The sequence below is a fragment of the Gasterosteus aculeatus genome, chromosome 6 (assembly GCF_964276395.1).
Source record: "Gasterosteus aculeatus chromosome 6, fGasAcu3.hap1.1, whole genome shotgun sequence".
NCBI lineage: Eukaryota > Metazoa > Chordata > Actinopteri > Perciformes > Gasterosteidae > Gasterosteus > Gasterosteus aculeatus.
In genome coordinates, this window is record NC_135693.1 from 8,098,106 (window position 1) to 8,115,617 (window position 17,512).

The 17,512-nt window shown below is 43.7% G+C and overlaps 1 protein-coding gene across 2 annotated transcripts in view; it reads left to right on the forward strand.

Moving 5' to 3' along the window:
- Nucleotides 1-17,512, forward strand: part of macrod2 (mono-ADP ribosylhydrolase 2) — a 345,335-nt gene that overhangs the window by 78,285 nt on the left and 249,538 nt on the right. The gene's annotated exons all lie outside the window — the stretch shown is intronic.

The window sequence follows — 17,512 nt, forward strand, 5'->3', positions numbered from 1 at the left end:
TCGCTTAATTAGAGTTCAGTGTCTTCTAGATCAATAGTCTCTCTCTTGTCTCCTCGACAGCCGACGAGCTCAATTGGGAATTATCTAGTGCTCCCTTGAGAAAGACTCTCTTTTCCCGCTCTCCCATTTACCCATAAACGCACCCTCGGTCCACAGTTAGCTGTGCTGCCTCGGCAGCCCACGACGGATCTGTTGTCGGGTTGGGTTCTGTGTGAATATGACTGTGTGTTTGCTCTTTGCTCTATTCTTGAAGCGCCTGTGTAATCTCAGACTGTATTGAGTTAGCTGATTAATGCATGGCATAAGCGAGTCACGGCGTCGTAGTCAAAAAGCTTCCCCTGTTGTTTGTTGTGCGTGGAGAAACTGTGCTTTTCTGTCACCAGCGTGGATCAGTTGCATCATTCGTCAGAACTGAAGCTGTACGTGTTAGAAGCAATTCAGCGACATCGGAATCCTCCGTGTGTGATTATTCACATGGTCTGACATCCACTCGAAGGCTTCACACATATCCAGCCATCAGTTTACCTGAGCCACGGCCCCGTGTCTGTTTTTGTCAATGTGGGACGTGTACAGGTGTCGAGCATGAGTATACGTGCGAATAAGGACTGCGGCGTGTTCTGCTCGCCATCACCGTACTACAACAAATGAAAAGTTGCCCTGTGATTTAAAAAAAGAAGCGGCCCAGGCCTATCAAGTCAACGACATTTTCACCGCCCTCCACCTGACTGCTGCAGCAACTATCCACATCACATGGCCAGCTGACCTTGCCCCCGCCGTGTTTAACCAACTCTCTGCCTTTGTTCATTCACTCATGTTTCCATGGCGACCGTTCTGAGTCACCCCAGAGAGCATTGGACACGATGCCTCCAGAATGTCTCGTCTGGTCCAAGGTTTCACGATATTATTGAGACCTGGAGCCACGGTGCTGATGGAACACAGCAAAGCCTCGTAGCAGCGTGCAACCATACCAAGCCTACTTTTAGATGCCTTTGTGGCTTTTATTGCTGCCCAGAGACGGTCAGCACTGGAGAAATAATTGCAAAAGTTGTTTGTCTTTATGTTTCACCCATTGAGGCCACTGTCAAGCTGCTGCTCTGGGATACAAGGCTACTTTTTCTTCAAAGTCAGGATTTTTTTGGTCATTTAAATGGCGCCTTATGGATTATGACACCTATCACAGTATGAATTTAGCGCACCACTGTGCACAGGGTACGTGTTCAGTCCTTAGTGAGGTTTGTGTGATCATACTCTTTCTTTTGGTCAGCAAACCAACGTGGACAAATTGTACGGCCATGCACACTCTCGACCATGTGTAAGCAGTACATTTTTGAGCTTAATGCCCTTTTGAGACATGCACTTCACTCTGTAAGGGTTGGACATTTTACAGTACGTGTTTGCTCCGTGTTTAAAGACCTTGAATCTTGTTTCAGTAGAAGTCATGCCAGCCGAGCCACTTGCAAAGAGCTTCCTCTTCAACACAGTTCAAGCCGGTGTTGAACGCAGTCCCGTTAATGAAGAGGCTGTAGCGTGTCACACAGTTAAAAGCACATAGTAAGAGTGATATTAAAAGGGCCTTTTTGCCTTTTTGCTACAGCCCTGTAATAAAGATCTCATTTGTTATCATTTAGAAATAAGCCATTAAACCATCAGTTTAATAAACCATGAAAAGCTGCAAATGAGCCAATTTTAAGTTTTGGAAGAGAAGTTCTTTTGGCATCAAGGGAATGTTTAAAATGTGTTTTGATTAGTTTTTTCCCCCCTCACATTAATCGTTATGCAAATTCCCCTACATTTCCAACTGCTGTTTGTGCCGACTCGAGGTTTTTACCTAAACTATGTTAGCAAATGTAGATATTCAGCCAGAGCCATACACTGTTTAAATATCCAAATGAATACATTATGGGTTAGATCAGAAAGACCTTTAGAGTTCCCTCTCGTGTGGTAGATGACAAACATAATGGAAGCTCTGCAGCACTAAACACCCATCTATGTTGAAATTTCCATGTCTAAAAATATCTAAGTGGGTTAACGTTCGCGTGGACTTGGATCCATTCTGTGGCCAGTTAGTCATCATTCATCCTACAATGTTTAGGTTAAATTATAGATGAGGCTTCTTTTAGGTGTCAGGCGGCATCAGACTTGACTTAAGCAATGCTTTCTTAACTTTGTAAATAGATGGACATAAATATACAAAATTGCCGTTGGGGTTGATGTTGCACCACATCTCAGTATCCGTGCAGATCTTCTCGGTCGACAAAAAAGCAAACTCAAGACATCAGTTTGAGATTTTTCAGTCAGTTATTTATAACTTTATTATTCAAACAATGTTAAGACACAAACCCAAGCCTCACACGTGACGGTGCGATGACCTTTGCATGATGTGCGCTCAGACGTGCTGCCTAACTATGCTGATGATCCATTTAGCGTTGAGCAATCTTTCAAATTCTTTCCCATTTGATTGTTTTGCTCGTCTGCTTTAATTCCACCAGGTTTCACATGGAAATTGCCGGAGACAGTTTTTCTCATTAGCTTGTCGTAGTTTGTGCGCTGCTAAACTGTTTGTTTGTGGCGCTTCTGCAGGTGTGTCTTTGGCTTTGCGGTGGCCATGGTGAGATTGGCTATGTGACTGTAATTACTAATTTAGCTAAAGTGTGGGGAAAACAAACGGAGCGGGAGAAGATGGAATGATCAGACGCTAGCTCTCTCCAGCTGCCTCCAGCTCTAATCCGCTCAGGTAATTCTCTTCAAACCCATTGATTCCATGCAAGGGATTGAATTTCAATGCATCCCTGATGAGATGTGGGGTGGAGAAAAAGACAACCTGCCCGAGCACTCAAAAGGATTGGCGAGCAGATGCTCGGTCAAAGGGACAGGTGATAAGTGCTCTGGCAAGCTTTAAGTGAAATCTTTATGCATTTCTTGCTGTGTGTCGCCGCGCTGTCACTTGTCACGTTGGTCCCTCCCGTTTGCGGGGCCTCTCGCCACATCTTCTCAGCTACAGAGGAAGCGGCCTTTTAAAGACGGATGGAGCGCCTGTGACCTTTCGAAATGATGTGTTTCGGTTATTTACTGTAAGGAGGTGCATGCAACCAGCAACTCCACTACCGCTGGTACAGCGTCAAGCCTACTGGCCTAATATGCTAATTCCTTCTTTAAATGGATTTGAATTTATACTTCTCGGACAAAGATGGTAATTCCAATCAGGCATGTAACACCCAGTTATGCCGTGCAGAAGAAGCGCTCATGGTGCCAAAGTTGAATATAAAGGGCAACGTGCTGGTGATACTATTCAGCTAATAGCTTTACGTGACTGTATAGTAGCAGCGGCTAATCTCTTTTTTTTCCACCCTCAATTCCTCACAAGGCAACAACTCTAATTTGCAGGTGACAGTAGTAGTACTGCTTTACTGCATGTGCATACACTATAAAGCATGTTTCACACTCTGCCTTCGGATTTTGCGAAGAACAGGCTGCATTCTATTCTAACTGCTGCCTCCTTTTCATTACAATACACAGCACCTGCTAAGTGTTACACCTCGCGTGGAAAAGTGGTCAGTTTAGATAACACTCTCTCTGGAAATCCCTCGCCCACTAGCAAATACACATCCCGTTATTGGCACCCCAGCTTACATTTTCAAAGTGGAATGTGCTGTTTTGCGTGCACGCCAACAACCAAGCTTTTAACAAACAACGCTCTGCCTTTCTTCTACGACCGTTGGTATTCCTTTTATCTGTCAAGGTAACAGTGAAGTGTTTCATATGAGGCCACTTCCAGAAGGCTCACCAGCAGGCTCTGCAGCACATGCAGTGCAGCTTAAGATGCTTTGGCCCATATTAGCCTGTTGTGTATAGTAATGTGAAGCCCCCTTAATTGGAGTCCAGGGGAGGATCTCTGGGAGCGCTCTATAAGAAATGCCCCGCAATTGTCTTCAGGTCAGAGGTCAGCTTGAAGATTTGCATGAGGTTCCATTCCAGAAAGAGCGTTTAAGCCGTCCGTTTCATTTAAATCAGCAGCCCGAAGCTGTTGGAATGTGTTGCAATATCTCTTCATTCCCCACACAAAATGTCCTCCGCCGCATTCATTTATTTCCCTGCGTGCTTTATCTCACCGGTTGCCCTTCTTCATCTGCACGGATCGGGAGCAGTCTGGAGCGGCGCGTGGAGACCCCCGCACCGATCACATCGTATAATCCCTGCAAAATGGACAACTCAAGGCGCCGTCTGAGCAACTGAAATTGATGGCAATCAGTAAATTGCCGTCTTCTTTGCAATGGTAGTGCATTAGTGATGCGGTGTGATCAGAACCAGAGAGAGCTGTTGCCCAGAGTAGCTAAGCTCATTGTCTCCAAAGACAAAGCAGGGTTGGAGCTGCCATGGAGGACCTTTCACTTCAGCTCACAAAGTTGAATTTCCCTGAATCAACGGTCTAATCCCTCTTCTCCGAGACTACCTTTCGCTCAGTCAGCCGTCAGGCCGTCTTTTATTCCAGTGGAAAGTTGCGCTTGCTTAGCATCATTAGCTGAGGCTCAGTCCTGCCCAGTCTTTAGTCCCTTATAAAGTCCCTGTTGCTCTTTTTAGGAACGGTCACCATTTCCAATAGCATTAAGTGCTGGCTGTTGGACTGTAAAACTCTAAATACCAGCATCCTAAGGAGTTTTTAATCCTCTTGAGCACATGGTAACATGGTAATGAGACAGGCCATGCATGCATCCCACACAATTCCCTTCATCTACAGTACAGACCCTTATTACGAAGGAATGAAAACCTTTGTATCTATGTCTCATCCGTTTTGCATGTAGAAACTCCATTCGCCGCTGTTTTTCTGTTTCACGCTATAAAAAAGTCTATTCAGAGAAAATGCATGATGCCGAATACGGGAACTTATTGTCGAATGCTTTTTGTAGCTTTGACCAAGTTGAGTTATAAAAACATGAACGCAAAAAGAACTTCAATCTTGAAGTTATACTGTTTGAGACAATGTGATCACGTGTTGCTCTCTTCGTGCAGAGTATTTAGGTCTTTCAAGGAAAATACAATTACTGGCGGTGTGTCGGGTAGCATGAAAATGATCATTTCCATTTAGACTGATGGAAAAAATTGAATGCAATATTTGAATCGGAAAAAACAAACTCCTTCACACGGTTGTGGCCTGTTGTGGATTTGTCCGCATGGCTGTAATGTTCTTTAGAGCATAACGGCAGGAGCTCTCAGAAGGCGTTAATGCTAAACAGGAATTGGATTTAACAGCAACACATAGATGTTATTTCTGGATGATTAGAGCTGCAGCCAGGCATGCTGTCCGTATACACTTGTGTGTTTAGTGTGAGATTAAGTCACCCAGAATCTACACATTCACGTTCACATCCTGCACCAAGGAGTGTTCTTGGAATACCTTTTCCGCCTCTATTGAGGGTGGGGGGTCATTAGGGAGCAGGCTGCGATCGGAACGATAGTGGAAATGAAAAGTGCAGCACAGAAGACACAATCGCTCCTCCGAGTTCACAGCTGCTTCTCCTGAATTCAGTTATCAGATTTAGGCACTTTGCAAAGTGATACCCTGAATAGTTTAGCTGAGAGTGGTTAGCAGACACCTTTTAGTTTGACGTAGCAAAGCAGCTACTCATTTGTTAATGGTTGACATTATGTCTTTGGTCTGTTCCTCTTTCCTCTGCATTTTAGTGAAGTTTGTGGGGAGGGCTGGTTTCCTGCATTTTCCATAACCGTCTTCACTGGTGCTAAAAGCCTTGATTTGTGTTCTGTAGTTAGCAGCACCTGTAGTGTTTATGTCCTTTTTCACATATTTCATTGAATGGGAAGGCGGTGCGCTTACAGTGAGCTAAGCTTTAAATAGCCCGCTCATATCGGAGGAGGAACAAATGTCCCGCTGTACTAATTCACAATCTGGCCTCAAGCATTTTTATGTAATGTAATCATTGAGAACACAAACGCCGAGTATGCGAGTGGGTGACTGAAAAGCTGTTAGCCACTCAAACAATCTAAATAGTAATAAAAGGAGTTATTTAGTAGTTAGCTAGTCGTTTTGAAAAGTTGGAATTAAAATAAAAAGTGTGTGTGCTATCGAGGGTATTATCCATAGACAGGAAATTATTCAGCAATCAAGAAGAATGACATTTTAATTTCATACCATTTCATTATGAGAAGCCATTGAGGTAGTGTGTAGTCTGATGTGTTGTTGTAAGGTTTATGTGTCGTAATTCAGTTTACATACAGTACTATATGACATTCAAGCTTTTCATTTCATGTATATTTTTTTGAACTCAACATGTTTGCTGTTTTGTGTTGTTTTGCCTCATCACATCCTACATCCATCCGAGCCATTCATCTGGAAGCAACAGGAAACTTCAACTGTTTACCCAAGAGCCGATATGTTTATCACTGGCTCCGTGGTATCACTTCCATCTAAATAGAACCATCTGCACATAGAAGTACTGCTAACAACAACACTTTTGCTAGTCCAACAAAGTTGTACAAATGTCTCCTCCAGAAAGCTACTGTGGACAGTTTTTGTGGAGGTTTTCTTAGTGGGAGTAACCACCAATACTGTGTTTCTATATTATCGACAGGACGTGAAAAGAACAACCACGCTACGGTTGAGATTGAGATACATTGAGCTTATTCTGACAAGTACACTCACGTAGCACTTGAATGATGACGCGTGGCGATACTCTTGGCTTGTACGCATGTCTTTTAATTTAGATGAGGTATGATGAGCAGAAGGCATCTCGCGATGTTGCAAACCGTCCATCAAAGTGGCACGACTCCTCTTTGCTTTCCATCGGAAAGTGTCCACCTTTATAAGTACACAAATAACAGCAAATCTAATTCAACATAACTGCTGATTTAAGCATTCCAGCGTTTTAACCCAGAATGCACTGGCCTCCTGCGAGTAGCAACATGTCATGTTGTGGTTCTGGGACGCGGTGTTATGAGGGAACGTCATACAATTTCTTTTCACTTTGTGTCATTCCTACAAGCTGAAGAGCTTATTTCCCTTCTCGTGCACACTACATGCAATACATGCCCACGTATTCGAAAGCTTTGGGATGTCGTGATTATTGATTACTATAAAGTGCAGGCAATTAAAAATGGCGCATAATAATAACGGTACATTTTAAGCAGTGCATTTCAGCCATTAAATAGTGACCAGCTGCGGTTTTCCTTTGTTTTGCACCAAACTACACCTCCAAGATGATTCACTTGGTATTATTTCTTGTATAGCTACCAGGGTCGATTTAAACGCTACATATTGCTGTACTTTGTTGTTTTTACACATAGGCCATGAATCAGGCCCGAGCATATGGAAATTGGAGGTTTTTGTACGTGTTAATCTTGATTACCAATATTTCTTCCCTAATCTGAGCTACCTGAGAGCTGCTGAGTGTGCACGCTGGCCAGCTGCTTTCTGCCTTTGTCTTTTGATGAGCTGGTGCATGTGTGCAGCGGAGATAAACATGGCCCATACATTTGATAATCATCTTTACCCACTTACCTGAAGTGCAGGCACCTGTGAAGAAATCTTTTGTCGTTAAATTTAGCTTGTAAGGCAAACTCAAACTGCACAGTGTGAACAAAAGTGACTTGGTAATTCATTGTGCATCTAAGGAGCCGATAGACATTGATTCATTTTCAGGTGAACTGAAACTTGTTTTATTGATTCTTGTTGCAGTTCTATCCTCCAAGGAAAATCATGTTAAAAAAGTTGAATGGAGAGAATGCAGCCCAAACCTACATAAAGGGCAACCGATGACACACAACATAAGATTTGTAACATCGGTGCTTATTGTGGCAATTACAGCCAATTACAACTCTGCCATAATAATACACTTAGTCAGTTTTTATTTCAGTCTACTATAGATTTAAAGATAATGGTGCTAATTAGAGAAAAATCCTAGCCGAATGAACATGTAATAATCATAATCCATGTACTGCAATAATATTGTTGTCATTTGTCTTTTGGTAGCGTGACCATGTGTTGAGGTTGTGTGTTGCGACGCAGCGGCGGGGCCCGACGTTGTAAACACGAGCGCCTCAGCAACTGTTAGCACTACATGTTAAGCCAGTTGGTAGTTACATGCCCAAAGGTCTCAATATCATGAGGGGAACATTTGATTTTTTTCCAGGAAAGACGACTTCTGCCTGTAAATGTTCTCCAATCATCATTCTGAAACCATGTATCTATTTTGCCAATAATGGAGCTTTTGCTCTTAATTCTCGGTAAGAGAAAAGCTGAAAGCTTCATAAAATTTCCAGGGAAAACATTGTGACAAACATATGAATATACCTCTTACGTGACGTCTTCTGTATTAGCAGACTTCTAATATATCAAAATCACCACCAAGAAAGGCACACAGCGGCAGCGTTGCTGGATACGTGATTAGAAAATGACCTCATCGAGACGTAATCAGGGCTGAGACTGGAGTGATGGACGTGCAGGGACGTACTTCCTCTTGCAGGCCACTGAACTATGGAATTATCTGATCAGATTTGTGAACATCCTTCCGCTGTCTCCCTTAACAAATAACTGTCATTTAGTTTTTCCACTGGACCTCCTCTTCTCTCACTTGGCAGTCCATTTCCTGGCTGCATGCACCGCTGTTTCCTGTCCCTCGAGTCGCAGCAAACGGTGGACTGTTTCTGTTGGACCGACAGAGGAGGGAACCGAAGGAGGCTACGGACCGCCGACTCTGAGAAGTTAAACAATAGAGCCGATCCATAGCCGTGTTCATTTACACAGCTTTGGGAATCACACACACACAGACGCACAGTCCGAGTTGACTTTGGCTTTCTGTTTGGTCACTGCTGCACAACGTGCGTCTAGCCGAGGTGTTTTTTTTAGCATTTTTACAACGTCAGCACCTGCAATTATTTACATGTGGGAACGGATTCATATTCAACACCATGCAGTGTTTTATCACAGAGTCGTATTCTAATTCAATTGGCCTTCATTGGGAGTCAGACAATGAAACATGTTCAATCCAAATGTGCTTATTATTGCTGCTGAGTAAGTGCACTTTGATTCGACGTTTTGATGTTGAACAGATATTGATGTTTACTGATCCTTTTGCCCCTCGTGAGGCTTCAGATTTAAGCTTTCACAATTTCAGTATCGCTCGTAGTATGTCGCGTACATTTCAATGAGGACCTATTAACGGGCGAATCGATGAAATGTAACCCAATGAACAGTCTCGCTGCCCTCAAAGTCGAATAAAGATTTAAAGTTAAAGTAGTCTCCCGACTTGAGCGCGGCGTGTTTTGGGGGCCGAGCGCTGCGACGCTCCAGATGGGCCGAGCTTCGTCTGCCGTTAGCCGGCTCGGGGGCCTCGCGAGGAGCCCAAACAGATGCTGCTCTTTAAACGAGACTTCTGACATTAACAGCGGTTAGTGCCCTCCTGCGAGGCCTCCCTTTACAGCTGTTTTGAGGCCATTTCGTCTCTTAATTGGGATGGGAGGGATCATAGATTACACTAGTCGAGCAGGGGAGACTGCGGGGCCCCTCCCTTCTCTTTCTGCTTCTCTGGGCCGCAAGCGTGAATGTAGCCTGCTGCTTAATAAGGCTCCCGATGGAGCACAGAGATGGGCCAGCTATTAGCGTGCGAGAGACAACTGTTGGACTGAGTTTTGTCTGTTAGCAGCTTATATCGCCAAGAGGAGAGGCGGTTTGTTTTGTTTTGAAAACCTTATTGGTATTAAGTCCTTGCGATCAATCAATTCCCTCCATATTTCTGTTGCAAAATGTCAATTTGAAGGGAAAATGCATAAATACGTATCACTTTTCTCGAAGTTAGTACGCAGCCTGTCTAGACTGTCGGGTGTAACCAATACCTGCTGTCTGGCCAGCAGTGACACGTTATAATTTGAAGGAGACAATCCCTGTATTTATGTACGAGTTAAATATGCCCAGGAGACATCGTTGGAGATTACATATCTGCAACCGGAGTTCTAGAAAAGATTGACATACAGCTGTTAACTCGATTTAAACTTGATTAGGGCCAAATTGAAAGAATGAATGCTCCCTCTCTTTGAGCAAAGAGGCGGCAGGAAAAGCTGGGAGGGGTATCGACAGATATCGGTGCTCCCTGAACAGGCCACACGAGTATGTTTTCATTCCTCCCAGTCTTCTGGGAGAGGGTCGGCCTTTGTAACAAGAACATACCGTACCGGGGCGAGAATGTTTCTTTTCTCTTTTTAGATCAGAAAAATAAATAAATAAATGAATAACATGTCCGGATACCCAATCAATCCCATGTGTGTGTGTGTGTGTCCTGTTTAACATGGCTCCAGTCCGCACACATGCTGACTCCCACCTTATAGACTTGCCAACCCAACAGGGAACGCTGCCCAGAGGGCAGGGAATGTGACCTGATCCTTCTCATCGGAGCACCGGGTGCCTGCAGAGGTTAATCCCGCACTACTTGCATTGCTCTTGAGTTTCCAACACTTCAGTCTTTGGTCTGGTTGAGGTTAGTGCTCTCTCTCCCTCTCGCTCTCTTTCCATCTATCTCTCCATCTCTGTTTCTCTCTCTTTCAGCTTTGTCCGAGGGACTGACACGGCCAACCACAAAAAAAAGGTCCTAATGGTTGATGTATATCACTTCATCACACGGCATCGATTGTGCTACTATGTGCTGCTCGGTGGGCCTGCATTGTGTTTTAGCGATGCCTCCTCATCCTGCATCAGATCTCATTAAAGATGGAAGTGTAGATTAAACCACATCCCCTCTCGCACACTACGGCACCGGGCGGGAGGCACCCACTTCCCTTGTATTACCCATGAATAAGATTGAACATGCAGTTCCTGCAGTGGCAAACATGAAGCTCGTTTGCCACATCAAGGAAGGGTTTATTACATCAGACCAGCTGAGAGATGCACCGTTACTGCGACTTTACGGTTGCAGCCTAGGAACATGATACATTTTGCAGTGAAACGTTGTGGTGGAAATTAAATATAGAATGCATTTGAAAGCTTTTTCTCATACATTTTGCAAACCATCTCTAAATCCTCTGGGACCTAATAAAGATTCTCTGCTATCTGTTTTTATAAATTGTGTCCTTAAATCAAAAACTGCATTTAATGTCTAATGGCTGATTAAGAAACGCCTGTGACTTTGCTGGGTGACAAACTACGTCCCTCTGAATGGGTCTGTAGTTGTGTTTTTTTTTAAGCAGATGGAGAGATAAGCCAATTAAATGCTTTGGAGGGTAGTCCAGCTTGATAAGTGAAATCTGGGAGAGGGCACACTGGTTCTTTGAATGTGTTTCCTCAGTAATTAGAACTTCCATTAATGATCACAAAGTCCCTCTTCTTTCATGTGGTGCGTTAAAGCAGACAGTGTCATATTGCCTCAGTGTATTCAGGGAGAAGGCTCAAAGATGCTAATCTAACGGCTAATCTGAATTTAGCAGTGTGACGATTATTATGCGGTAAAGAGATGCCTCGGTCTTGGAATTTCATTAAAAAGATTGAGAGAATTGGGCTCTGCTTTCGGTAATCTTATCGAAGTACGTGCGCGTTTTTTCTGCCATCCGTTTGTAACCGAATTCTTCTTTTGCACAATGTGAAATCCGTGCGCAGTAATTGATCAAATTGTCACCGTAACCCTTTTTATCAGATGTTTTAACTGGTGGCAACGAGGCAGCGAGACAAATGGAAAGCCACTAATGTTCACCGGTTGGGTCGGAGTCGGTCTACCTGCGCAGCTGCCGATTCCACTTAGATCATTCATCCATCTCACCGCCATAACTGAATCGCATTTTAATCATGTATGCTTTTAGTCATCTCTCTCTCTCTCCCTCTTCTCATCAATACACTCACGTCTACTGTTTGGAGACACATTGGCATGAGCCCTTCTTGCTCGCCGGCTGGACTGCCTCGTTGTTAAGGGAACTTTGGAATACAGATAGAGGTCTTCCTCTAATAGAGGTCACAGAGACATTAGCATTCTTTACCATTCACAAAAAGATTTTATTTATTATTTTTCAGACAAAATGAAATTGTATTTACCAAACTAGTGGCAAATACAACCCCCGCCCCCCCGAGCTGGTCAACAACAGGAGTGAGAAGTGCTCTGTGTTTGTTTGTCCCGACTCGAGGCCTGTCCCCTCTCGTGCTCCCTGATTGGTCGGTGACAGGAGAGACTGGATGAGGTTAATTCCGGGGGAAAAAAAGATACATCACAGTGCTTCGGCAGCCAATGCATTTCAAATGTTGTGTCCTTGGGATGCAGGGTCACCGCCGTGCGCATTTCCCCCAGCCGGGAACAGCCTGACTAAAGGTATCCTTGAATAGGCCTGATAAGCGAAAGGTCTCGTTGACTTGTGCAGTGTGTGTGGTTACACAGAAGGTCCGCCTTCCCTCCGACAGTACTGTTTAGATGAAGCTCGTTTCTTCGTAGGGACTCAACTTATTAAGTTGCCACAGCAACAGCTTTCATGTTTTGAGGACTGCTGGATGACTCTTTGTTTGAAAAAAGAACTGTTTCTTCAAACACATTGGATATTGCAAACTTGTAGAAATGTGCAGTAACTGCTAGCATGACTGATTTAGTGTATTAACATTTGGGGCATATTACACATCACCCAATAAAAACGGAGAGTAACTTGTAAATTTCCATTTTAGAAAAATACTTTGCACATTGTATTTTGTTCTCATGGAGTTCTGACATGAATTAATCCAGTCTCTCTCTCCCTCTCTCACTCTCCATTTTTTGGCTTCCCGATCTGAATCACAAACAAATCTTGTTCACCTCTGTCAGCTTTTATTTCATCCCGTCTTGTTTGATTTTATGCAGAATTCCTTTCGCGAGCTGTCTGAAGCTTTTCATTTCATCCTTCTTTGTGTACGCTGCTTTTTTTGGGGCACAATTCAGTTTTTTCTTCATTCCCAGGCTGCTGCCGGAGAGTTTTGTTCGTGTAGTGTGAGGGTGGATTTATATTATTCTACGCAAGGATCCGAGTCTTCAGGAGATCAAGGCCATTAAAATGGGGTGTTAAAGTGGGGTCATTCGTGTGTAAGGAATCGGAATTACAAAGAGTAGTGAGTTAAAAAATTGGCGCAGGGATGCCTGCTCTCTGTGTTCTCGTCTCCTTTTAACATTCACCTCTTCAGTCAGCCTCACAGTCCTTAATTTTCTCCAGCGCACGTAAAAGCCACATGAATTGGATCTCCAGGAGTGACATGCCCCTCACATGGTAATAGTGTGCCGGTGCGACTCGGTGTTTGATTGGTGTTTTGGCGCCGCTGGAGTGAAGCAGCTATCTGTCTGCCGCCCCGCCTCCCATTGTCGCCGCTCTAACACAGGAACACTAAAGCCGACAGTGTTGTGTAAAACCGGTCTGCCTAGAAGGGCCGCGGGGTTCGCCTCTGGATATTATTGTCAGGCTGCTCACCTCCAATACGAGACCTGAACTGTTAGTGCTGTTTGAGAAGGACTTTGGAGTCCCGCGTGGCACCTTCCTGAGAAAAAAAATAAAAACCTCCTGTCATCTGCCGATGCCGGCCCCCTCGCGTGAACCGTCCTGGCGGGAGAGCCGGTAGCCATCGCAGGTTTTTTTTATCAGCTAGCAGAGAGTCCTGCTGTCACGCTCGTTCATTTATTTTCCACACAATGCTTCATGAAAATCTTTCTCCGTCAGTACATCGTTTGAGAAGATCTTGTGTAAATCTTGGTTTAGCACATAAGCAACATCAAGATGGCTACATTGTGTGTGTGTGTGTGTGTGTGTGTGTGTGTGTGTGTGTGTGTGTGTGTGTGCGCGTGTGCGTGTGTGTTGGGGTTCAGTAATAAAATAAAGGGCTTGGAGGCAAGCCAATTAACAGCTGCAATTAAGCAGTACTGCAAAGTTCAGCAGGAGGACGGCAATATCATTTAGAGAGATATAGCCACTGTCAATTTATTCCCCTAGATAAGTATCCCCAAGATAACCGTTTCAGTCTCAGTCTGCGACACGCCTGTCAATTATTTTTGCCTGATTTCCTTGATTATGTCTCTGATTCTGCTTGGGAGATACACACGCTTTCTTTCTTTTTTTTTAAACTCTTTATTTGGTTTTCAACAACATGACAACATGCCTTTTCAGACAGTTACTTTCTTTGTCCATTTTAACAGTTGTATGTTGATACACATGATTTTCAGGTGCTGTGTACAATGCACAGAAAGAACAAGAAACATGAAATGGTCAGTCCAAGAGAAAAGGGGATAAAAATGAAATAAAATCAAGGGATGAATAAATAATAGTTGTCCACACCTAGTTGTAGTATTGTAGGTGCCACATAGGCTTTTCAAAGAGGCTCGAGATGCACGCTTTCTCACACAAAAACGGGTGCAAGCTGTTTATCTTCTTCAGAAAAATGCAACATATGTATTCATATGAAGTCAAACCATCTTGTTTTTTCAATGGGAATGCATAGTTCTGTAAACATGTGTACACGAGTACTGGATGATTTCAGTTGTTCTAAAGAATGTGGATAAAGGGAAACTATAATCAACCCTCGGATGAGTTGGAGTGGAGTATATAAATTGATGAAAGTTGGTGTGAGGAAGTGATGATGTAGCAGAGATGGATTCTGCCGGCCCGAGGTGCAGTACTGTGAACGTGATTCGATCAGTGATGGATTGTATCAACGCATTTGACATTAGGAACTTCGTATCAAAGCTCATTACTGGCTATCGGAACCAAACGAATACAAAGATGCAATATTCAACTTCTCTGCTGTTTGTCTTCCCAAATGACCGTTTAGACTCTTGCCAGGAGGCAAACACTGCTTATCTGATTGTATGATTCTCAAAATGTCAGCTCCCTTTTTTTCTTCTTAAAGCTCATGGAATAAGCAATTGAAACCTGGTCAATTGCTTTTGTTTTAATACCAGGATCCAGACACCAGTTGGCAGGAAAGTATCTGTTGGTATTCTGTATGAAAGTGTGAGGGGGTGGATGGGGGGGGGGGGGCTTGTTTATAGATACGCTGTATGATTCATAGGCGCCACAGAAGAAAGAATACCAAAAGCAATATAAGGCCATTATTGTTGCAAGCTGTGACTTTTCTGTATCTAACCTAATTGCAACATTTCTCAAATGGCCAGAACTGTGAAGTATTTATGTATGTGGAAACCCTTGTTGGCTGTTAGCATGATCGTATTAACATGATCTAACAGGGAGATGAACGCCCAGTCCGTTCAGTTATTTTTTCACAATATGATTACAGGGCAGGGGAATAATTGCCACTACTCTCATTCAAACACCAGTTTGTAGAACTGCAGTTTCTCTTTTCTCTTCAAATGATGGCCTGTGATTGGGTGTGTTGAGCTTCCACGGTTTATCTTTGAGGTGCAAAGTGTTTTTTTTTCTTTTATTACAAAGTACGGGAAACAAATTACCTTCCTCAAAATAAATACCGATGAAACTCTAACAACTATCTATTAATGTTAATACAGGCCTGATTATTCATGAGATCATCTATTATCCAGGAAGAATTGGATCATCTTTCATCACCTACTTCAGTAGTCTGAGCTGACGTGTCTTCATTCTGTTACAATTGATTCAGCAGCGCAACTTTCTACAAGCACTCAGTATGTGTAAGCAGGCCAAAGGCATGTCTGCCTAAAAACCCCACCACACCCACCGCCACCGCCCGTTCTCTGCTACGATCGTCATGTGTAACAGTAGAGCACAGAGTCACTAATGTTCATGAACAGTAAATGTACATACAAGCTGTCAAAGCACAGCCACTCCGACAAACCTCCTCTTTTCAGGAACACGCGGCCGACCTCGACTTCCGTGCTCAAAGGGCAGAGAGCGAGATAACTTTGTTCTTCTTTTTTACCTCTGCAACATGAATGATATTGCCTTTCTCCTCTGGACTTATGATTGAGTTGGCGCTCGAGGGAAATGAGTCTCTGTGACATAAACGGAGTACTTCAGGAGCCGGGGCTCGCTTCACACATCACCTCAACACTTACGCCGCTGTGATCAAATAGACGCTGCTAGGAATGGATTCTCTTAAGTGCCGGTTAAGTGCATTTTGCTAAGGAAGTAAGAGAAGTTAAAATACATTTAGTATTAAAAAAAAAAGACAATGCACTTCCTTAATGCAATGTTCTGCACTTAAGCTATGTAGAGTCATATTTGAGTGTGTGTGTGTGTGTCGTGGCCTAACTGTCAAGGGCAACTCACTTTCTATTTCCTGCAAAGAGAAAGCTGTGATATGTAAGTCAGTTGATTCAGAAACCACACTTCACTAGCTGAGAATCTCCAATTTTATGCTGCCCTGGCGCTTCTAGGGGGAGGGGGTCTCAGCCATGGTATTTTGGATATAGCGAGGGGGAACTGTCTGCCTGCCTGGCGAGTACCTAGCTGACTGTGAAGGGCCAGAGGAGCCATGCGGGTCTTTACCATACACCAACGGGCCTGATTGCCAGTAAGGAGGAGGCCACATTAACGCAAGGGTGATGAATCCAAAATTGAGACTGGATAAATCCATCATATGCAGCTGCTGGCCTAAATCCTGCCAGAGCTCCTTTGTGACACGGGGGCCTGTGAAGTTGGCAGATAAACAGTTTCATCTCAACCAGAAAATGATGAGGCCTCTTCGAAGTTGGCACATTTGCGGAGGGTTGGCGAATATCAGGTGAAGAAAAAAAGTAAACACTGTAAATGTCTCATGTGTTAAGTGTTCTGGAATATTGCCTGAGGGATGTGAGCAATGAGGTGCTGTGCAATATCAAGACATCAGTGCATGCAAGAATATTCCTGGTTTATTTTGATTGTAAACAAAGGCATTTGTTGGACTTTGTCATGTGCGCTAAACTGTACTTAATTATCTTAATCATTGCTCTCAACACTCACACAAACACACGTGCACACACAATGGAAAACGCTTCCAAAATACAATAGATGCATATTTGAATGTGTTTTTCTGACAAACCACAGGCATGTTTTTGATGTTTTGCCCACCATATTGCATTTGTGATTAAAATAGTGGGAACGGATCGAAACAACTTCATCTAATCAACTCCGCTCTCTGCGCCGCCCCCTTGCATTGAGCCTTCGGAGCCCTTGCAGTGAGGTTGCCTGGTTTATGTTAATAGGCTGTGTCTTTGGTGTTGAAAACAATTATTCAGCAACACTGCAATCGTAGTACAAAGAAGTGTTGTTGTTTTTTTGTGTCCGACTTTGGTGGCATTGACTTTCCCCTGGCGACAACTTCACGAGAACTACAAACTTGCGCTTTGCTGAGCCCACCTACAGCTTTATTTTTCTTGTGATTCCTCCGAGCTCCCTTCTCAGGATTCGGGGTTGAGCAGATGCAGGTGGATGTATATTTATGAAGGGGGTGTGTATTTCAAGGAGAAGCAGTGTTGTGAAAGGTGACCTTGTTAGATAAAAGGAGGGCTCGGAAGCCAAATGATGAAAGAGAATGGGATCATCCTGGGCTCATTAATGTGGATTTGAAGGTCAGGTAATTATAACAATAGACATGTGGGCTGGCTTTGGC